The following is a 24,811-nucleotide window of genomic DNA, read 5'->3' as shown; positions in this document are numbered from 1 at the left end:
CTAGAGACCTTCATGGGGAAAAAAAGCTCCGCAAAATCACAAATCGTTTCCAGCACCATTTTTTGTCGTGGTCCATGATTGAGTTATCATCCAAACGCAAGGTCCACACTTTATAAAAGTTGATATACAAAGACAATGTGACGTTCTGAGGGTTTCAGTTTCTAAATAAAACCCATCAAAACAGCAAACTTAAGTTAAAATTTACCGTGTGATGTATGTGGTGCAATTGATATCAATCAGACAAATCCACAAAAACCTTAAATTACAGCAGCCAGTGACTTATTAGTCAGACTTATTAGTTATTAGTTCTTTATTTTGATTCATTGAACTTTTCTGGACGTCCCAATAGTGCCTGGTCTTATAATTGTTGCTTGCAGTGAAGATGTAGGCATGAACAGTGTTTGTTCACACAAAGTGGGAGTCTATGACAGCTCATTGAATCATATGGTAACAGGTTATACACACTTAGAGGACAGTCCCAATGTAAAGCACAGCAAATTTGGCCTCTAACACCACCAACGTTTAATACTGCGCTTATATCTCTGCTTGCAAATTTGAAAGCATGTGGTCTAAAAACCGTATTGTGCAGCGTCACATTAATATCTCAAATGTGGCACGGCAACAGAAAACGCCTCTTTTTATATTTTGAGTAACAGGTTATACACACTTAGAGGACAGTCCCAATGTAAAGCACAGCAAATTTGGCCTCTAACACCACCAACGTTTAATACTGCGCTTATTTCTCTGCTTGCAAATTTGAAAGCATGTGGTCTAAAAACCGTATTGTGCAGCGTCACATTAATATCTTAAATGTGGCACGGCAACAGAAAACGCCTCTTTTTATATTTTGGTCATTAATATCATATACTTTGTCCTCACACACTTCACAATGTTCCCTGCGTCTTAGGGAAATATGACCAACCATATGGTCATAACCATAGCTACTGCATGGCAGTCGTTAATAATCATATCTTATAGTATGATGGCTTTTTGCGAGGATGCAAAACAAATCAACATGTAGATTTTATACGGGGTAAATGCACAAATGTTGTCTTGTTTATTCATCTGGTGGCATGCATTAATCGCAGATATCAGGAAATATTTTTGACCTGTTATACGGCCAATTGTGAATTTGCTGGACCAAAAGAAAAATGCTGACCCATCTACTTCATACAGGACTCGGGAAATCACGCTGATGCAATTTAAGAAGAATATTATGACATTACCGCGGTAGCTGTAGACATAATGCATGCTAAAAGTGTAGTCTGTAATTTTAGAAATGACATCAAAACAAGTTATTTCTTAATGCAAGTAAATGTCTGGCAGAGCAGATATCAAAATATCTGGAGTTAGTTAAAATGGAAGACATCTGTTATTTATATTACAACTGATAAATATCTAGTAGCGACCTAGTAATGTCTAGTACTTAACATAATGCTTTTGTGGTTAAATAAGTGGAAAAAAGGCATTGCATGATTAAAAATATCTTCAGTTTAGTAGATTTGCATGCATTTGCATGCATTTTTTTTGCAAGCCAAGATATCTGCAAATAAAGTAACACATAACTGACAATTCAAATACATTTCTAATTTCAAATGAGATTTTAAAAGGATATAAACAGAACGAATTAACAAAACGGAAAGCATGATTTGCAAAAGTGTCTGCCTATTCAAATGTCACAGAGACAGTTTTGAAAATGCTTGCACTTAGTCTTTCACAAGGAAGCATTGCTTTAGGTGTTGCTGGGGCCTGACACTAATCTCTAATCTTCCTTTCTTTCCTCTAGCCTTCAGTCGTGCAGCGCTGCCGTTCGGTCTGGTGCGGCGAGAGCTGTCGTGTGAGGGTTACCCTATCGATCTGCGCTGCCCGGGAAGTGATGTCATCATGATCGAGACCGCCAACTACGGCCGCACAGACAACAAGATATGCGACGCCGACCCCTTCCAGATGGAGAACATTAATTGCTACCTCCCGGATGCATATAAAATCGTGTCTCAAAGGTAAAAGACCGTTTGCCATGCATTGCCTGTAGTCCAAATGTGGATGCTATTTCCTCATTTCCTTTTCAGTTTGTAGATACTGGATTTTGCTCAGCAGATATTATGTGGTTGTTTCTTTGTCTGGGCGACTATGGAAAAGCTCGACAGTTTAACATGCAAACACGAGTTCAAATTCTTCCAGAGAAAACGAAAAGCGTTCTTTTATAAATAAACGCCACCTGTGCCAGTCCACTTTTATTGTCCAAACATCATTAGGGTTTGAAAGGTTCCATTCTGTCTCTGTTAGTTTGGAATACTCAAGACCTTCCCCAAAATGAACCATATGCTTTTGCTTTCAGGACGGCCTAAATTTGACGTTTAATTTCTTTTTTTTTGCACAAGGAGGTCATATACTTGAAATGGCAGAGCCTATTATAGAGTGAATATCCTCTCTTTATATATAGTGGCTCTCTGAAGATGTTCTTGTTTTACTTGAATGTGTGAACTCACACACAGATTGGTGAAAGCATCTGAAGTATCTAAAGCAAACCAGATATTGTTGCATTCAGTTCACATTTATTTGTGTAGCGGTTTTCACAATGCATGTCGTTTCTAGGCAGCTTTACTGAAAATTAATGTTTCTACATTACAGTTAATTCACCTAGCAAGTACAGTTTTCTCACACGCTTGTACTGCATATAAATCCATTTCATGGAATTCTGCCAATTTTCTCCTAAAATCAGGCCATTTTAATAGCCAACACTATTTTTAGGCCATAGATGTTTTTTGACATTTGGTTGTTACTGGGTATTCATGTTTCTAGGTTTCACGTTGTACATTCATGTGAGCTGTTATAATAACAGGCTTGTCTCACTCTTATAGCTGATTGTACCACATAGTTTGTCCTGAACAGACTTTTTGGACCATATAACAGTAAGATTAACCATAATGCATTTGGGTACATTTTGATCCAGAAGAAATGCATAAAAAATTCTTAAAAGAAAAGCATAGTTTTTAGTAAGGGAGCAAAACTTTGCAAATGCTTTGAGACCTTCAAAATATATATTTTTTAAATTACATTAATTCCAATAGGGTTGATACTGTAATTCTCAGATTATATGTTCTTATAAAGATTTCATGCAATTATATATTTAAAATTTGAATACACAGACAGACAGACAGACACACAGACACACAGACAGACAGACAGACAGACACGCACGCACGCACGCACGCACACACACAGACAGACAGACAGACACACTTAGTTTTCTTGGTGTGGTTTGTGCATGCATCACTTGAAATTTCAAAGAATTTCTCAATTTTTTAATTAATAAAAAAGGGTAAATGCAGTAATAATATGGTAACATTCAGAATTGTTGCTGTTACACTCTAACACTGCATTGTTGCACACTGTATTGCTTTGCTAACCTGGGTTGCCAGATCTTAGTAAAAAACTAGCCCAATGACCCTAAAATATCAAAATCTAAAATACATTTATTTTTGCAATCACTGTTATGCAGTACAAACAATTTTAACTTGAAAATCACTGTACAGACTAGTTGTAATCATAAAAACTGTCTATATTCATAAAGAAGCTCAAAGGCTCTCCACCAGTGGCCTTTCCCTTTCACAGAACGCATGATCCAGCACAGTTTTAGCATTGGTAGATTGTAAAATGGGTAAATGCAAGCATTTCAGTCAAATACAGTTTATGCAATATGTCAAACGTTTAACCTACAGGGAAAAAAAGAAACCGCCAACAGCAACAGTTTAAAAGGGAAAACCACAGACTTGGCAACCCTGGTGCTAACCCTGCTCTGGAGCTATCAGGGTTTAAAGAGACAATAAGCCAAGGTTAAACAGTGTGAAAAGCCCAAAAACTGGAAGTCGACTGTCCATTATTCAGCTGTCAGGAGTTTGGCTACTCATTCAGTCATCAGAGTTAACCAGCAGAAAACAACATGGCATTAGTTCATCCAAAAATGAAAATTCAGTCATCATTTACCATTACCTAGGAACAGCACCACAGAGGAAATTCTCCGGCTGTATTTATATTCAATGCTGCGGGATTTGAACATCCTTTAGGGTTTTCTGCACTTTTATTCTTTTCTGTTTTATATTCCTCGTCAGAATTACTTGCAGTTGGCCTTGAGTTAGAATTAATGATTTTTTTCTTAATTAATTAATTCCCCTCCCCCCCAGTTAGCCTAAAGCCAAACTGTCTTGTGGTTAACATGAGGATGTGTAAGCATGCATTAACACAGCCGCACTCGGTGCATGCAGAACATGATGCAAGGAAGGTGCAATTAACAAAAATGATACAAGACTTCTTCATGCAGAAGCATGATGGACACATAACCTATCTAGATGTGTGGGAAAAGATCATGTAAGGTCTTAATGTGAAGTCAAAACTTCAAAGCCCATGAAAGGTGTTGAGTTGAACACACTCCTATGCACTGTAAAAAAAGATGCTGTTGCAATTAGTTATAACAACGTAACATTTGTTGACTTAAACATCCAACTTTAAAATTGAACTAAACCTATAATTTTAAGTCAAGCGCAAACACTTTTTTGTTGTTGTTGTTGAAAGCGCATTATTACTGAATTTTAAGTTGTGATAATCAGAGCAACAACACGCACGCACGCACGCACACACACAGACAGACAGACAGACACACTTAGTTTTCTTGGTGTGGTTTGTGCATGCATCACTTGAAATTTCAAAGAATTTCTCAATTTTTTAATTAATAAAAAAGGGTAAATGCAGTAATAATATGGTAACATTCAGAATTGTTGCTGTTACACTCTAACACTGCATTGTTGCACACTGTATTGCTTTGCTAACCTGGGTTGCCAGATCTTAGTAAAAAACTAGCCCAATGACCCTAAAATATCAAAATCTAAAATACATTTATTTTTGCAATCACTGTTATGCAGTACAAACAATTTTAACTTGAAAATCACTGTACAGACTAGTTGTAATCATAAAAACTGTCTATATTCATAAAGAAGCTCAAAGGCTCTCCACCAGTGGCCTTTCCCTTTCACAGAACGCATGATCCAGCACAGTTTTAGCATTGGTAGATTGTAAAATGGGTAAATGCAAGCATTTCAGTCAAATACAGTTTATGCAATATGTCAAACGTTTAACCTACAGGGAAAAAAAGAAACCGCCAACAGCAACAGTTTAAAAGGGAAAACCACAGACTTGGCAACCCTGGTGCTAACCCTGCTCTGGAGCTATCAGGGTTTAAAGAGACAATAAGCCAAGGTTAAACAGTGTGAAAAGCCCAAAAACTGGAAGTCGACTGTCCATTATTCAGCTGTCAGGAGTTTGGCTACTCATTCAGTCATCAGAGTTAACCAGCAGAAAACAACATGGCATTAGTTCATCCAAAAATGAAAATTCAGTCATCATTTACCATTACCTAGGAACAGCACCACAGAGGAAATTCTCCGGCTGTATTTATATTCAATGCTGCGGGATTTGAACATCCTTTAGGGTTTTCTGCACTTTTATTCTTTTCTGTTTTATATTCCTCGTCAGAATTACTTGCAGTTGGCCTTGAGTTAGAATTAATGATTTTTTTCTTAATTAATTAATTCCCCTCCCCCCCAGTTAGCCTAAAGCCAAACTGTCTTGTGGTTAACATGAGGATGTGTAAGCATGCATTAACACAGCCGCACTCGGTGCATGCAGAACATGATGCAAGGAAGGTGCAATTAACAAAAATGATACAAGACTTCTTCATGCAGAAGCATGATGGACACATAACCTATCTAGATGTGTGGGAAAAGATCATGTAAGGTCTTAATGTGAAGTCAAAACTTCAAAGCCCATGAAAGGTGTTGAGTTGAACACACTCCTATGCACTGTAAAAAAAGATGCTGTTGCAATTAGTTATAACAACGTAACATTTGTTGACTTAAACATCCAACTTTAAAATTGAACTAAACCTATAATTTTAAGTCAAGCGCAAACACTTTTTTGTTGTTGTTGTTGAAAGCGCATTATTACTGAATTTTAAGTTGTGATAATCAGAGCAACAATTTTTCACAGTGTGCCAATTTGTAACTATTTCATGTTTTGTTGAATTTGTAGATAATTCATATGAAATTGTACTATTACATTTCCGTACGATCTGTTCACGCTCCACTGATGGTTAGCTTCAGGAGTGAACTCTCATGCTTACTATTTTTCTGAAAGTCTTAAGTTTCCACACAAATCACTTTCTGGGGGGCATCTCGTCAAGCTTTATTTGATTATTTAATTACTGTGTTTGTTAGAGAAGCATGAAATGTTGGTGACTTTTGGAGTCTGTCAGTATTGGCCTTTTTATATTTAATATTGGCCAATAATAGCAGAACAGATGGTAGCAAGTAATATCGGATCTTAATTAATGCTTTTTTCCCTAATTTAATTTAGCTTTAAGAATCATTTTTTACACCAGCATTCTGGAGTATTAAACTGTATCCATCATTTGTGCTGTATATTTCTGTGCCTGATTTTACCTGAATAATGTAAAATTGTAGATTTGGCGCCTTATATAAATGTTGTGTACGCGCAAAAGTGGGTCCCCAAACACATTGGTAGCTATAAAATTAAATTTGCCATACAATGCGTGCTCTATCCATGCACTATGCACTGGATTATGCATGTTATACCTCTTTTCCTGGTAATATATCTATGTGAAACTGAACAATGACTGAAAACTGAAATTTAATTCATCACAATAAAAATGCCATGGAGTTACACACACGGATCAGAAGTAAATATATGATCCTCATAACTATATATTCATTGTAAGTAACTAGGGCTGTCACTATTGATTATATCAATGTTTGAATATTTTTTTTTTCTCTTTTATGATAAATTGGGTAATTTTTGAAAATTCGCCATAAAGTAGACTTAAAGGGATAGTTCACCCAAAATGAAAATTTGCTGTTAATTTACTTATCCCCAGGCCATCCCAGATGTAGGTGACTTTTGTCTTTAATCGAACAGTAAAGAAGATTTTTAGCTGAAACTATGGTCTTTGGTGGTTCATAAAATGCAAGTCAATGGCTACCGTCATTTTAAGAGTCAAAAAAAGCATATTAAAATTAATACCCGTGGCTCCTGACGATATATTGAGGTCTTATGAAGTGAAACGATCAGTCTGTGCGAGAAACTGAATATTATTTACAACATTATTACCTGTAATCCAGAGGGTGAGTAAATTAACAGCAAATGTTCATTTTTGGGTGAACTATCCCTTTAAGTGACTTGGCTTGATGGGGAGCATTTTATTGTGCTGATAGTATACTGTACTCTAGTATGTTATCAGTCAGCATTGTGAAAGCCTCTCTGAGAATTTTTGTCCATTAATTCTGTTGAATTTTGTTTGGTGCTTCAGGTGTAACAATCGGACGCAGTGTGTTGTCATCACTGGCTCGGATGTCTTTCCCGATCCATGTCCTGGGACGTACAAGTATCTTGAGGTCCAGTATGAATGTGTGCCATACAGTAAGTGATCTTACAAATATTCTGAATTACTGCACATGATACCAAACAATAATAATAACAATAACATTTTTATCTTTAATTTACCGTAAATTGTTTGCAACATAGTAGAACAGCAAAATGCTGAAATGTAACATTATGGAATTTGGTATGGTATATAATGTTTAAAGGAACACTCCACTATTTTTGAAAATAGGCTCATTTTCCAACTCCCCTAGAGTTAAACAGTAGAGTTTTACCATTTTCGAATCCATTCAGCCGATCTCCGGGTCTGGCGGTAGCACTTTTAGCTGTAGCTTAGCATAGATCATTGAATCTGATTAGACCGTTAGCATCTCGCTCAAAAATGACCAAAGAGTTTCTATATTTCAATGATATTACGCAGCGCCTGAAAATAATCCCCAGCATGCTCCCTGTGCAAGCAGGTGGTCACGTTGGTTATGTTGATGGAAGTTAGCCTGTTTTCAGGTGCGGTGTAATATCATTGCGCCTGCTGCACCCATGGTACGGCAGCAAAGCTCCTTGATTATTACGCCGGAATGAGACCACCTGCTTGCACAGGGAGCATGCTGGGGATTATTTTCAGGCGCTGCGTAATATCATTGCGCCTGCTGCAGTTTTAAATAGGAAAAATATAGAAACTCTTTGGTCTTTTTTGAGCGAGATGCTAACGGTCTAATCAGATTCAATGATCTATGCGAAGCTACAGCTAAAAGTGCTGCCGCCAGACCCGGAGATCGGCTGAATGGATTCGAAAACGGTAAAACTCTACTGTTTAACTCTAGGGGAGTTGGAAAATGAGCATATTTTCAAAAATAGTGGAGTGTTCCTTTAAAGCATACTTCTCCTTTAAGTGTTTTTTAAAATTTTTTTATCTGTATGTGGGTCAAAGATGAGACGTCCCATTTTGGTGTCCGCATCAAATTAAGTTTACAAAAATGATTTTATATACACAAAGTATATTAAATTCAAGTGTCTGCTTAATTTTTCAAATCAAAATAAGATGTTAAAATATGGGTGAAATAATGTGTAACAGATGTATAACCGATGTTTTTATTTAAAAGTGAAACAACATGCTTATTCTGACCTGTGCTTATTAAAATATATACAAGAAAAAGTGATCATACTAAATTTTAATATATTTTAAAGGATTCAAAACTTCTTGCTGACAAATGGGTAAAACCTAGCGGTTTGAAGGATAGTGGCAAAGACTGGGAAAGATTTAAAATTATGATGAATTAGTTCTTAGGACTGCACTGTGATCCTTAAAGGCATAGTTCACCCAAAAATGAAAAATCTGTCGTATAGGGTATTCCAAACCTGTAGGTGTTTCTTTCTGCTGTTCAACACAAAAGAAGATAGTTTGAAGAATGTTTGTTAACAAAACAGTTGACGGTAGCCATTGACTCCCATAGTAAAGAAAAAAAATACTATGGAAGTCATGTTGGTTACCAGCATTCTTGAAATTCATATGGGTTTGGAACAACCTGAGGATGAGTACATGATGACAGATTTGTCATCTATCCCTTTAAATAGAGTCTAAATATGCCTGACAAGATTTTTTGTTATATGAACTGTTGTTACACTGAATGACATTTTAGTGGGTGTCTTCTGTAAATCATGGTAAAAATGTATGACAGTCATTCTTTTTTGCTCAAAAAAAACAAAAGTATCAGGACCCATTCTAATGTATGAAAAAACAACAACATTTAACCTGTATTGACTTTTATTGTTTTGATTCTTGAAAACCCCTTTTCATCTTTGACCCATGTTTTGATGTTGAATAAGTAATAGCACCCCACACATAATATACCACTTTAAGTAAATGTACATATTGAGCTTAATAACAGGTTGAGTGCAAAATCTGTGTTTTATCCTACACTATTGCTCTGTTCCAAAACATATTGAGCTACTCTTCATAGGAAGCATCCTAAACGAAAGAAACCTCTTAAGTGATTTGAAACTACCGTTTTACTGTTACCATGTTGCCAAGAAAATAACATGATAACCTGCAAAAATACAAAACACAAACGCAATATTACATTTATTTGCTGTGTGAAATATATTATTATTTTTATACAATTATTTATATATGTTGGTATATATTATAGTGTATAATATAAATGCATGCAAAATATATACATTTAAAATGAATCTAAATAATCAGTGCAGTGCATTCTGGGATTGCCTTATCCATGAAAGAAACATGCAATGCTGCCATAGATTTAGACAGACATTTGGCATGTTAGGAGTGCAACAATGAAGCCTTAAATTACTCTCTCTATACAGTAAGCAGCTCATTAGGATTTGGAACAGAGCCATTGTCTGTTTCAGCGTTTAGCTTTGTGCCGTTGTTTCTCCATCAGTGATTAAATGGAAATGTGTTTAATATCTTCAGCACAGCTCTTGGATTTCTGATACTTTGTCTAGTTTTTGCAGCTGATGGCCGGTGCATCCTTGAGGAATAAAACATACTGTCTTCTCAGTCATCTTTTCTACAGATGCTTTGTTTTTTGTGTTTGTCTCTCTATTGAAAGCCTCTAGTTTTTCAGATGGAGGACCGTATCCACGTCCTGTTTGTGGAGACCAACATTTTTTTGAAGACTTTGATATGTCTTCTGAAAGTCATATATTTCTTTCTGTATTTTTCATGTTTTTGGTAATTACATTAACTTTTTTGGTAACACTTTATGGGACCAATTTTCACTATTAACTAGTTCCTTAGTAGCATGCCTATTACTAGCATATTGGCTGTCTATTAGTACTTATAAAGCACATATTAATGCCTTATTCTGCATTGCCATATTTTAGATCCCTTAATCTCTAAACTTAACTACATTACTAACTGTTAATAAGCAGCAAATTAGGAGTTTACTGAGGCAAAAGTGATAGTTAATAGTTAGTTAATAATGAGAATTGATCTCCAAACTAAAGTGTGACCACTTTTTCAACTTGTGAATGAAAATGCTTTCATTCAACAAGGATGCATTAAACTGATCAAAAGTGACAGTAAATGCATTAAGAATGTTAAAGTGCCCCTTTTATGCCATTTCCAATATTGCCTTTCATGCAGTGTGTAATGTAGCTGTATATGAATGTAAATGATCTGCAAAGTGCATGATAAAGTTATTGTCTCCCAAAAAGAAAGAATCGACTCTGAACAGCCTAAATGAGTCAGTAATTCGAATCCCTCTTCCGTGACGGCTACACGTAACACATTTGCACAATGCCCGCCTATGATCTATGTTGGCTGGCCGCGAACAACTTGACCCGCCCTCAAACACTGTAGCTTGTTCGTGTGGTTAACATCATGTCAAGAAGACGCTGTGAAAGTAAATTTATTTTCACTTCCAAAAGATGAGTCTGCAAAGAATTGGTGGTTTAAATTAATTTTTTCCACTGTACCACAGCAGTACAACCCCAATCTTTCTTTGTGTTCCAGTCATTTTACTGACGACTGCTTCTCTAATCTCGTCGGATTCACAAACGCTTGCTTTTGAAAGATGGCTCAGTACCCAGTTTATTTGGACCAGCTGGATCCACTGAATCATAACTTGTAAGGATGATAAATAATAGATGTTTATATTTTCTATCGAGCGTTCAAAACACAAAACTATGGCAATGGGCATATTGTTTCTGACATGCACTGAACGCGGTAGACCAATCACAACAGACTGGGCCATCTGACCAATCAGAGCAGAATAAGCTCAAAGAAAGGAGGGGTTTAGAGAGACTGAATCTTAGAACTGCTTCGAACGAATCGTTTGAGAATCGTTGGAAAATGAGCTGATATTACATTTTTGATATTTATATTTAATATTTTGAGAAAACGAAAGCATTTTTTGACCTTGCATGCATGTAAACCTATTGTAGGAGATTCCCAAAACAATATTAGGAACCTTAAAAATGGCATAATAGGGGCACTTTAAATGTTGTTCTTTTGGACTTTCTATTCATAAAAGTATCCTATAATAAAAATGTTTCACAGTTTCCACAAACATATGAAGCAGCACAACTGTTTTCAACATTGTTAATAATCAGTAATGTTTCTTGAGCAGCAAATCAGCATATTAGAATGATTTCTGGAGGATCATGTGACACTGAAGACTGGAGTAATGATGCTGAAAATTCAGCTTTGATCACAGAAATAAATTACATTTTACAATATATTAAAAAAGAAAAAATATTTTAAAATGTAATAGTACAGTTTTTTCTGTATTTTTGATCAAACACATGCAGACTTGGTGAGGCAGCTTCTTTCAAAAACATAAAATCTTACTGACCCCAAACTTTATTTCGCTTTACTTGGCTTTTCGTTTTAATGATAACTTTAAAAACCGAATAGAAGCCTGCTGGCAAGTCAGATATTTACACATGCAGACTTGGTGAGGCAGCTTCTTTCAAAAACATAAAATCTTACTGACCCCAAACTTTATTTCGCTTTACTTGGCTTTTCGTTTTAATGATAACTTTAAAAACCGAATAGAATAGCCTGCTGGCAAGTCAGATATTTCTTTGGCAGTGGACTGAATAGATGGCCATTGCAGTGCTAATCCCTCTCCCTTACAGGAAAATGAGTGTGCAAACATTGACACTTGATTAATATTCATGATCCAAGATTGTTCCCACGCTGCTTTCTTCATTCCTGGTTTTCAGCATTTTTAGTCACTTTTTTGTAATTCCCTTAAATTGTCATGAGGTCATGAAAATATAAATTAACACATGAACTGACTTGCCTATATATGTATAATTTGTTTTTGTGACAGTATATTGTTCATGATAATGTTGTTCAACTGCAATCTCATCTAATCTTGGAGAATATTTGAAAATTAGACAATTAATGGTTGAAAGAAAAGATTGTATGCTTGTGTCCTTTTAAATACCTTTTAATATCTGTCTACCTATTTATCTTCTCGTTTTTCTTTCTCCTGCTCTCTAACTGCTAACTTCCCTCTTTGTTGCTAGGTGTCCACTGATAGCAACATGATTAATTAAACCTTATTCTCAGTAACACAGGTGTTGTCCCTAAGCGTTTTTCTTTGAACTTTTTTTTCTTCTTCTGCATATTCTGTAAATTTTTCTCATTGGATGGTCTCTTCTTTGACGTAAACGTATTGGCCTGTATATGTAAATGTAAGGTTTTTTGGGGGGGCTCTTCTAATCTTTTCTCTCCCTTGACGCTCTTTCCATTCTCTTGTTTTTCCACGGCTCAAAATAGAAGTGGAGCAAAAAGGTAAATGACTGCTCTGGCTCCTCAGTCCTCAGCTCCTTGTTTTGTGTTGTATGGTTTCAAACCCTTCCCACTGACCCCAAACCTCCACCTCCCCCGCCACCCCATTGCCTACATGATATCAAGATGGACAAGATCTGTCGAACCCAAGCCCAGTTGTTGGGTTGGAGGTTAAGATGTCAAAAATCAACCTCTTTTTATATTCTTTATACATAGATATTGAACATAGATATCTTCTGTGCTCTATATTGTATATTATTGTCCATTTTCCAAGGTGATGTGTGTAATTTTTTCGATAAAATGCTTTATAATCCCAGTATAATCTGCGGAGCCAATTAAAAGTAAGCTGTCTTTCATTTGATTCCCTGCAAAGTGTAAACACTGTGGGGTTATTGACACATTACTCTCTGTATTTAAGTGTCTAGTCCAACCCAACTTTGACTCAACCGATGGTGAGACTAAGGTAGGACCGTTTTGTTTTGGAAACTGGTTTTGAAAACCTGTTTGGAAACATTTTTTATGCCATTCTATTCAATGCCTCAAGTAGCGCAACAATTGCACACTTCACGTTAAAGTACGATAAGCTCTTTGGCACTGTTGTTTCATGTACAATGAACTTTGGCTTAATTTTATTTGGCTTTTTCCTTCAATGATATTGATGGGAGAGAGAGGCCATCTGCATGTGATATGCTGTTCACCACAGACTTTGCATTTCCAACTGGTTCAACAACCAATGACGGGTGTGTTTGGCAAAGGCCTCGCTCTCATATTCGTTCCTCGGTGACCAGAGTGAAGACTCTTTCCTTTGGCTTTCATCCTATCTGTCCTGAACAGCATTGTCATCCTGTTCCCTCGACCGTCGTGTCCTTTCCTCTTGCCTCTCATGTGTCGTCGGTTCTTTCCTCAGACATGATCCATGTATGTGTGTTTACTTTCAAAGGTATGGCATTTGCGACCAATCCGACAAACCCTCCCCATACTGTCGACATAAAAGAATCGTGAACGTAGATATTCCAAATGAATGTTATCTGTCCATTAGCATTGTTTCTCTCATCTTTTTTCATTTACAGGACTTTTTTGCCGTCCTCTTTTTCCCTCCTGTCTGTTCCTCTCAGTTAAACTTGTTTGAGAACAATCTCAGGGAGCAAAGCCACCTCAAAACAATCTCTCACTTAACCTCTCGTTTTCTTTTGACTATGCACGCGACACCAATTATGACTGCCAAAATGATATTGTGGTACATTAGCTTCGGAAATCCATGTTTTACTTACCCATACCCAAAGAATTGGACCCAAAGAATGCATATAAGGTCATTACAGAGTGCACTGCTGGTTCATTTTCTAACTCTTGTTCTCGACCTTTCTTCCCAGTTTTTATTTGCCCTGGGACTCTGAAAGCAGTAGGAGATCCAGCCTTTGTCTTTGAGGCTGAACAGCAATCTGGAGCTTGGTGCAAAGACCCCCTGCAGGCGGGGGACAAGACCTACTTCATGCCGTGGACACCGTACCGCACCGACACGCTCATAGAGTACGCCTCACTCGATGACTTGCGAAGTGGTCGACAGACGACTACCTACAAGCTTCCGCACCGCGTTGACGGAACTGGATTTGTGGCCTACGACGGGGCCATCTTCTTCAACAAGGAACGCACGCGAAATATCGTCAAGTTTGACTTGCGGACTCGGATAAAGAGCGGGGAGGCCATAGTCGCCAATGCCAACTACCACGACACCTCGCCCTATCGCTGGGGTGGGAAGACGGACATTGACTTGGCGGTTGATGAACGGGGACTGTGGGTCATCTATGCCACCGAGCAGAATAACGGACGTATCGTTCTCAGCCAGCTCAATCCTTATACTCTGCGCTTTGAGGTCACATGGGAGACCGTCTACGACAAACGCTCGGCCTCCAATGCCTTCATGGTGTGCGGTATTCTTCACGTTGTCCGTTCCACCTATGAGGAGAATGAAAGCGAGGCCAGTAAGAGCCAAATTGACTATGTGTATAACACCAAACTAGGGCAAGGGGAGTATGTCAGTATGCTCTTCCCTAACCAGTATCAGTACATTGCAGCTGTGGATTACAACCCGAGGGATAACCAGCTGTATGTGTGGAATAATTTTTACATTCTGCGATACAATCTGGAGTTTGGGCCACCTGATCCGGATGAAGGTAAGACTCATTATGGTCTTTGTTGTGTCTGATTTGACTGTAGAGCGTAGGCTGATTTAGTTTGAATTTTGAGTACTGTAGAGGACAGATCCTTGGAGAGAGTCCTCTAAATCAAAATAGCTCAAGTGCATGGGATTATCATTTTGTGTGATTGTCACAGTGAAGGCATATTATAGCAGTGAGCCAAGCTAGGCTCTCAATTGCTCGGCTCAAGTGGCTGATGAGTCTTTGCAGTCCTGTTCCCCTCTATTACGGCCGTAACCCGGTAAATCTCATACATAAGCTCAGACCAGGAACTGCAGGGGGATCTTCACAATTGCCATGTTTCACAAAAGCATCTGAGAAGCCTAGAAGAAAATTGTCTCAACTTGTTCCCACTGGTATCTGATTAATTTCCTTAAGAATCGGGTTTTCAATATATTTCGACAATCCCAATATCATTTGGTGTGTGGGAACTTCACATATATTGTAAAACTTGGCAGATTATTGCTGAAGTGAAAAAAAGTTTAAAAGGTGAAATTAAAAAGTTATAGAAGTTTAAGTTTATTATTATGAAAAAATGCACATAAATACTATTTCAAAATGTATATGAAATATATATTTCCAAAACATTACTCTAAAACTGCAAGAAAATCAAAGCCATAAATAAAAAAATCGAGCTTTCAGTAAGATTTTGTTTGGGCGCAGTACCAAACGTTTCCACTAGATGAAATCTGCTTCCCATTCATTATATATATAGTTTTTCTGTCAAAAATGCACAAACAACACCAGATGGTTAACGCGATAGTCATTGCATGGCCAAATGCATGTATGATTGCCTTACAACAATGTTTGAGGAATGACTTGCCAGAGAAGAAAAGATCAGTCATCAAGAGCCATTAAATGTGATTGTGAGCCATTAGACAACATTCTTCTATTAGCAAGAATAATTCAACAGAAACTGTGAAAATTACTGTGCCAATACCCTGTGCATGCAGGAGTATATTTTATGTGCAGAAAGGCACACATGTAAAGAATTATTGTTTTGTAAAACCATGTATCTTTTTGCAAAGAAGGGCAATGTGACAAATTTTTTTTCTAAAACAATATACCTAGTCATAAATATTTCCCTCCTCATCCCTCATTGAGCTTTCAGTAAGATTTTGTTTGGGCGCAGTACCAAACGTTTCCACTAGATGAAATCTGCTTCCCATTCATTTTCAATGGGGTCATTTTTTTTTATCTCGAACAGTACAAGGGCTATTTTTTTCAGGATCATTTATCCTTTACGAATCATGCCCTTTTTTGTGTATGTGTGTGTTCACATAGCAAGTCTAGTCATAAATATTTCCCTCCTCATCCCTCATTGGCTGAAAGTCTGGCACAATGCTGTGCGCCGTTGAGCATGTGAGCAGTGAGAGCTCTGAGCACACAGAGTATGTATGAGGAGACAAAGCCAGTGAGATCTTGCACATGTAATGGACTCGGATGTCAGAATTGTATCCAAATGGGGACATCAGCACATAACCAGATAAGCTTTTCAGTGCCAAATGATTTTAGTTTGCTCAATACTGAGTTCACATTTGTTTGTGCTCTCAAAATATCACCTTGTGTGTGCAGAGTTGTAGCATAAAAATAACTCCATAAAAACTATGGTAAGTGGCACTGGTGCCTGCTGTGCTTTAGCAGCACTACCCCTTTTCACTAGGCCAGATTGTTTCCGTGTGCATGCAAAGGTCGAGCCTTGAAATTCCTGGATCCTCCTTCCCCCCCTTCAAGCCACAATTAAGTCGACACACCAAATGTTAACCGGCCCACCATGCATAACGGGAATGCATGTGTTGAGCATGTTTTCACTCTGGCACTCACATGAAAATGTAATTAACAACTGAATTATCATAATTACCATTAGTGGGTGATCAGGGCAGTGCAGCAAAATCGGGCTGGTTGTGAGTTGCCAATGAGAAACCAGTGGTTTTGTTGAGTTTGTTTTGCCTTACTCCAATCTACTAAGTTAAGTGTACAGTATTGATTAAAATTGAGCTATCGGGTCAAATTTCACAGGAAATTCCAGGCTTGCTTCATCCGTTCTTGCATGTTTACGTCATGTCTTTAAACACTTGTACAGCTGCTATATCCTGTTTGTGATTGTGGAGTGATTGTAGCTTGTTGTTACATTAATAGTGTTGTTATGTAGAATTTGAACTAGTTAGTGAGCTGGCATTTACAATTGACCTTGGCCATACAAAATCTGAACCACAGAATCAGATATGATACTTGCAGTTGCTGCCAAAAATATTGGTACCCGTGTTTATTTTTTTCCCCAATCTCTTTTAGAAAACTTTAGAAAGCTGATCAAATAATAATAATAGTTCTACTAATTTTACTAATCTTAATTTTCTAAATGTAAATCTTGTTTACTTTTAGTTAATAAAGTTAGATTTTAGTTTTAATATGACATTTGAATGTGAAAAAGAATCAGATTTGAAATAAATCAGGTGAATGAATGATTCAATGACTCACTCATAAAGATGACTTGACTTACTTTGTCATGAATTGCTTTTTTTTATTTTTTAATGTTCCCTGGGGTCCTCTTGATGTTCATTCATGCCACCTCGGAGTTGCATTAAAGAGCTTCGGTAAATGCACCTAAATGCTGCTTCAGATGCTGCTTCTGTTCCACCTCTGCAGTGCAAAGATGGCTTTCGTTGATGCTGATTTATTAGATAGGTAACAGCCCTATAGTTTCTTATTATTCTAATTAAATTGGATTAAATTTAAGAATTTGGAAAAAGATGACGGATACATTTAATAAGGTTAGAAAATGCCAGTATAAATGTAAAAAATGCCCCTGGAAATCAGTTTAAGGCAAATATCGCCCCTTAATGAAAAAATTCATTTCCGTCACTACTGTGGTTATAAAACCAGAGCTTAAACTAGGACATCTGCTGTGTTAATGAAAGTATAATTAGACATTCCTGTTCACAGTAACATAGCTTTACACCAGCGAGCTTGTGCTGAACATACACAAAGCACTTGTTTGTTGCCATTAAACCTCAGGTAATTTAATGTTAGATATATAATATTTCTCCGCTGACTGCTCAATATTAATATATTATGTTATATTTAATTTCTCAATATTGATTGCAATCAAATATTTTTCTTAGAAAGAAAACGTGAATAGTGTCTCTTTAGCTGGAATGGACTCTCTAAGCCTGATCTCTCAGCGCAGAGATAAAATGAGTTGCTTGCATTAATATTCACAGGGAACGCGGTGAAGCCCCAAAGCAATACCTGCCCGCAAAGCATCTGTAGAATTTGCACCATCCAAAACTGATGACGCGAGATGCGTCTATGGGAGCCATTAAATCTCATTACCAGACTTTATGAGCTGCGTATTAAGCCTCAACTGTGAGTTATACTTTGGGTAATTACATGCTAGCACAACTTCCAGCTTTTAAAAGAGTACCAGGGACACCGTTGTGCTCTTTAACCGCTGTAACAACACCCTGAAATGCTACTGCAAGTCGAGGAACAGAGAGTGTTAAATCCTTCTTAATAATCCTCCTTTGCTATTCTTATAATTCCATGAGGGCACAGACCGATATGAAACACGCTGATTATAAGGGGATCCTTGTGCAATGAAAAGCGTGCTCTGAAAAAAAAAGGCTCGAACCAGAACAGAGGATTGAGCTTTCCTATTGAGTCAAACTTGTCAATATAGACCCTAGAACATGATTTCTGTTTACTGTATATTATATTATAGGTAAAAATCATCTCCTGCCATTACACACAAATTTGTATGATAATTTTTTTTTTTGAAAGTTGAGGCTTCTTAACAAATGTGAAATGAAAATGCATCTGAAAGGTCTGTTCACATCAAGATTGGCAAATATATTGGGCTAAACTAAGAAAAAATGGACCTTAGTGTAACTAATTTGATGTTATAACTCATTCAATCTCCTGTTTGTCTTTTCTAAATCTGTTATTGTATTTTTTATTTATTTGGAGGAATATGGTGGAGATGAGTGAAGAGCACTGTTGCAAAAATCTACATCAAGCCTATGTCTTTCTGCATTTTACTCTAATGTCCAAAGAAATTGTTGAAGCCAGCTGCACTTTTTAATGACAGAATATTAATACAGGGTACATTAATATAAATACATTAAACTTGAGATACATGGATATTTGGACATTTGCATACTGCATAGGGACGTAACGATTCACTCAACTCATGATGCAATATGATTCAGGATATGATTTTCTCACGTTTTTTTTTTTTTTTTAACAAAGTCATATTTAAGACAAATTAGAAATGCAAAAGTGTCTTATTATTTCTCAGATAAAATGCTGTGCATTTCTTTGTGAAATTGAAATATGTCAAATAACAAAACTAACTTAAAATTTTAAAACAAATCCCAAATCAAATAAATAATATAAATAAAAGAAATCTCTTCATATAAACAAACTAAGGCTTTGTCTGTGCTCTTTCCATTTAAAATTAGAAGCAGCCACTGCATTTTAATCCCGATCCGAAAAAAAGAGGCTGCAAACATGCAGCACGAACTTTAAATTATTAAATTAGATTGTATCATTTCAGTATGAGAGGCAAAAACAAAACGGTCTGATTTTAACTTTGTGAAATTATGCTACATAAAACATATCTGCACGAAACAGAATCAGCAGGTGGGCTGAATAAGATGCTGATTCACTCTCTGACAGCAGGTGGCGCTTATGGAACAGCAGTGTTTCCTTGGTTACCGCTGTAAACAAAGCAGGTTTGCTTATAAACACTACTTTAATATGCATTATAGACCAATTTCGGTTTTTGCAAACAGTGATGAAGTTTTTTGTGGGCAGAGTCTATCTGGTGGCAGAAAATTAAAATTTTTAAGTAGCAGTCTACGCAAGCCATGGAATACAAATTTTAGTTTATATTTCAAAATTCTGACTTTTTTTCTCACAATTCCGAGATTATATCTCACAATTATGATAAGAAAAATCAACTCGTCATTCTCTCTTTTGCCCTCATCTCAGAATCATGAGTTTATAATCCCACACTTCTGGCTTTTTTCCTCAGAATTGACAAACTTGCAATTGTTGAGTTAGATTGAGTTATAAAGTCCGAACTAGGAGATAAACTTGCATTTGCGAGAAAAAAGTCAGAGTTGTGAGATAAAATAGGAAAACTTTATAGGTTTAAATATTATTTCATGGTGTAAATGCAGGGCTAATACAATATGTCTGCATGAACTCCCTATGTGAATATTATATAGACCTATTGTTTAAATCAAATTTATGCTTTAAAAGTAGGGTAATCGTAGCAGGTATCATCCATAGTTTGTCCGTTTAAACGTCTGCGTTTAGCTACAAATGGCATCTTTGATGACAGTATTCTATAAAAATGATTTGCATTCCGATTCTGACATCCAAAAGCACAACGATACATTTTTTCTCTTATTCCATGGATTTTACCCGTTTCCCTCCACTTGTTCCCAGTGTTTTTCTGCCACCACAAAATGCGCTCGGAGCTGCAAGTGACGTAACTGTGACGTCTACTCCAAACTGGTTTATACAGAGACAAGATGAAAAGAAAATACCATCTAAACTTTTCTGAAGACAGTCAGTTCTTCTCAGAGATGCATTTATATAAACCCCTGCCCTCAACTGTATCGCGATTCATTGAACATCTCAATCGACTTGAATCGTCACATTTTCATCGATTTTCAACCGGTTTTGGGTGCATCATTACATCCCTACCTACTGACAAACCAAAGTTGCTTTGTGCACTCAGCATGTCAGTTTTTTGCTTTCTGGCAATGAAATAATTTTTGAGTTTTGGTTCAACACATCGTAGTATTTGGTGGCTCTAACACACTGGAAACAGTGCTGATGACTTGTACTCCACATTAGATTTGGGATGGGTGCATTACATTATTCCGCTTCCCGTCCAGCTTTGACATTTTATCCCGCTCCTACCAGCAAAATCCAGCAGGTAGAAGTCAACATGGATTTTCCCCTCTCATAAGATTCTGTCCCGCTCTTGTGTCATTGGCTAAAGGTTCGTGTTGCACCCTCTATTGTACAAGCAGGAATTTTGTGTTTCCTCCGACCTGATGCATATTCGTTTCGCTATGGTGTGAAAAGACCATTCATCTGCCATTTTTCGCTTTGCGTTTTGTGTGACGGGCCTTAAAGGGATACTCCACCCAAAAATGTAAATTACTCCACCCAGATGTATGTGACTTTCTTTCTTCTGTGGAACACAAACTGAGATTCTCTATGAGTCCATATGATGTCAATGTGTGAGTCCCTGAAAGTTAAAGTTTCAAAAACTACATAAAATGAAATGACCCATATTGACCCCATTAGCTGGTTTAAGCTGGAAGTAGCTGGTCTCCCAAACAGAAGTGGTCACAACCCCTGTAAAACCAGCCTGCAAAACAGCTATGATCAATCTGAAAGACCAGCTAAATCCAGCCAACAAGGTTAGCAGGGCACTTGATGCATCGTCTTCTGAAGCAAAACAATAGGTGTGTTTGAAAAAAATGTGAATATGTTAAAGTTTTTAAACTATAAACCATCACTTCCAAGTTTAATTCATTAGGATTTTTCTCACATCAGTTTCGCATCAGAAGACATTGATTCATCAACTGAGCTCGTATGGATTACCATCATTTCCATTGCATTATTTTTCTAAAAATCTCCATTTGTGTTCCACTGAAGAAAGAAAGCTCATGCACATCTGGAATGGCACGAGGATGAGTAAATGATGAGAGAATGTTAATTTTTGGGTGGAGTATCCCTTTAATGGACCCTTTTCACATTTACGGGATTTTCAAAAGTGGTCATAGTTGCATAAACTTCTAAAACAGTGAACAGAAGACTATTTTTTGCATTCCCGTTTGCTCCAACAGAAAAATTCCATGATAGCGTTTTCCATGAAAGAGTAAAAAAAGATTGATTGAGAGATTGATTACAGCTGTCTGATGAGAGAAAGATGTCAAAATTACCATCACTCCCTGTGTTATAAACACTCGCAGCAGTGATACCAAGTTAGTATAACGCAAAGTATAGTGTTAGAAATATACATTATTATTATTATATTTTAAATATGAAAATGTAAACCAAACTTTCTGCTAGATGTAACTGTGGAAATGCATCAACACAGCTGTTCCATCCTGTATTTTTGTTTTCTTGTTGAATATTCTTTTATGCATCAAGCTACAGATGTCAAATGAGTTGAGCATCACCTCACATTAACTGTAAGCACAGATCAAAAGACAGTCTCATGACTCATCGTTGAATTATTATATTCAGAAAAGAGAGCAAGTCAAAAGGAACCAAGTGCATTTTTTTAAACTCTCATTGATGGCTCTTTCTTCTAAGACTCGAATCCTGACTCTTTAACTTCTTATTTTGACACTTTAAAGCCATTGCCAGTGATGCACAAGGACTATTTTGTCTATAAAAAGGTAAAAATACTGAATCAGATGAGGCAGTAATTGCAAGGAATTTTCAGAGGAAAAGAGGGAGAAATTTAATGTTCCTTAGAACTTAAACTCAGTGTAAAAGATTTAAAATTAATAGTTCCTATAGGCACAAAGAGCCCTCAGCTACCATTGAAATTACAGTTATGTTCATTTTGTTTTAATACTTACTCATATGGCTTAATTAAAGCTAGTTTTGGTGCATATCACTCTGGCTTTGGAGCTTAATAAGAGACTAAAGTGTGGTTTTGAAAGCCGCTGTCCTCTGGGAATATCCCACAAGGGTGCCTCTGTGTGTTTTGAGTTTCAGTGTAACACATTCTGAGCTGACTCGAAGCATTGAACTCGAAGCACTGAACAGCGAGCAAGAAAAAGAGAGTATTGTTCTGTTTTTTTCCCCCCTCCGCCTCCTCACTGTTTGTCTGTTTTTCATTCTCCTGCTTCACAGTCGCTGTGTATTCCTAGAGGCAGTGTCAGTCCCGAAGTTAATAAGCCACATTTCCACTCTCTTTGGTGTTTAGCACACATACATCAGCGTTTCTAAATGGAGTCTCTGACTTGGGCACCAATCTGTCTGGTTTCTGTGTGCCTGTGGCTATTCACAGGGACTCACCAGTCAACCTGCTAATTCTGTCGTTTAGCAATGGAGCGTTTGACACCTGTTAATCTGTGGTGATAAGTGGAAATGTAATGCCCGTGTGGGGTCTAAGGCTTTAAATCTTTAAAGAGATTCGAAGATAAATTGGACTGAACCGTCTGAAACGGTTTGCGGCTCGAGCGGCACAGATCAGAACAGCAAATTTTCATCACCCCTAAGCAAGAGTTAATTAAAAATCAAGCCATAGTACTTCAAAAGACGTTGTGCATAGTACATAATATATTTTGTTTCCTATTGAGCAAGCCAAAGGTAACTGTGGAAAAGAACAAACTCCATTTGATGTTGGATAATGGAAAATAAAAACTACGGAGAAACCAGGCAACACCAGGAGGCAGCAGTTTTACATTACTTAGTTACTTTTTATGGAAAGTAATGCATTGCGTTACTTATTCTTGTCTGGGCTGGGCTTGCTTGTTTGTTTTTAATATAAAATGGTTCAATTTTTGGCAAATGTAAGATCAGAGCCTCTACTTTTAAACAAAAAAATCAGTTTTATTCTAGCTTAAAGCATTATTTTTTTACCAACACTTGAATATAGGAAGGTTTCATAAAAATGCATAATTTTGAGCAAAAAGGTGAGAAAATCAAATTTTTTTCATAAACTACATCTGGATAATATTCAGTAGATTATCAAAGCATAAATCCAGTAAATCGCTTCCATCAACACCTCCAAAGCTTGCACAGACATATACCACTTCCTGGATCAACACTTGACTCTGTAACATTATGCAGTTTTCATTTATATGCTGTCTATTGCTGATGATCGCATTATTTTTCATATGCATCTGTTTACATAAGAGATCGCTCGTTTCTCCGTCCTGTTCACGTGTGTTTTTGTTCAGGAGGTTTTGTACTCGTTCAGAAGGTGTGTAACAGCGCCCCCGAGTGTATAACAGTGAAAACACGAAAAGCCGTAAAAACTCGTCTTTGGCGGGGAAGCGGTTTCTTCTAAAAGACGAGATAACTCGTCAATGGCGGGGAACAAGTTAAAATGGGATTAAATACATAAAATAATTTTTGTGTTATTTAACATATTTAATGATTGCAGGTTTGCATCATATTCTGAGTTTGCATTTCACTGTTTTTATTCATTTTGAGGAATACTGAATCCGTGCGAGTGAGATGAGTTGACATTTAGTCTAGATCTACAGTAACATCATGTTCACACAGCGCACGCAATGCCTCTGCACTCATTTCCGATTTCTCCCAATATGAGGACAGGAGAGCTGTCAGTCAATACATGGAAAACGAAGTAACTGGAGTTACCTATTTGAAAAAGTAACTCCGATATTTTCTTGTAAATTAAAAAGTAATGTGTTACTTTACTAGTTACTTGAAAAAAGTAATCTGATTACATAACTCACATTGCTTGTAATGCGTTACCCCCAATACTGTTTGGCAGTACAGTCCAAATATAATGTCAGCAGTTAAGTGGAAACATTACTGCATTTATTGAACGGTAAAATTAGGGTGTAAGTGTTTTTGAGGTCCATTTAGGATTGAATGGTAAAGTGCAGGTAGATCCGGAAACAGCAGCAGTTTATCTCTATGTGGTCTATTATTAACGGCTAAAGAGATGCAGATGTTAATCTACTGAATGTTTCTCATTGGTTGCTTGGCACAGGTTGCAATTTGTAAACGTTGGACAGCAACATCAAGCTGGGCCAGCATCTGGCAGGCTCTAGATCCCTCAGTATAAGTATCTCAAGGGTAGGAAGTAATGCAGAGATTAGTACTTCAGATTAGGGCTGCACGATTAATCGAATGCGATTGTCATGCGCATTTTGATAGTAATGCC

At 37.0% G+C, this 24,811-nt stretch overlaps 1 pseudogene; it reads left to right on the top strand.

Moving 5' to 3' along the window:
• LOC107708602 (adhesion G protein-coupled receptor L2-like) overlaps positions 1 to 24,811 on the top strand; it is a 112,857-nt pseudogene that overhangs the window by 36,741 nt on the left and 51,305 nt on the right.

This window comes from Sinocyclocheilus rhinocerous, unplaced genomic scaffold, assembly GCF_001515625.1.
Source record: "Sinocyclocheilus rhinocerous isolate Xijiao unplaced genomic scaffold, SAMN03320098_v1.1 scaffold25, whole genome shotgun sequence".
NCBI lineage: Eukaryota > Metazoa > Chordata > Actinopteri > Cypriniformes > Cyprinidae > Sinocyclocheilus > Sinocyclocheilus rhinocerous.
This window is presented reverse-complemented; position numbering and strand designations above follow the sequence as displayed.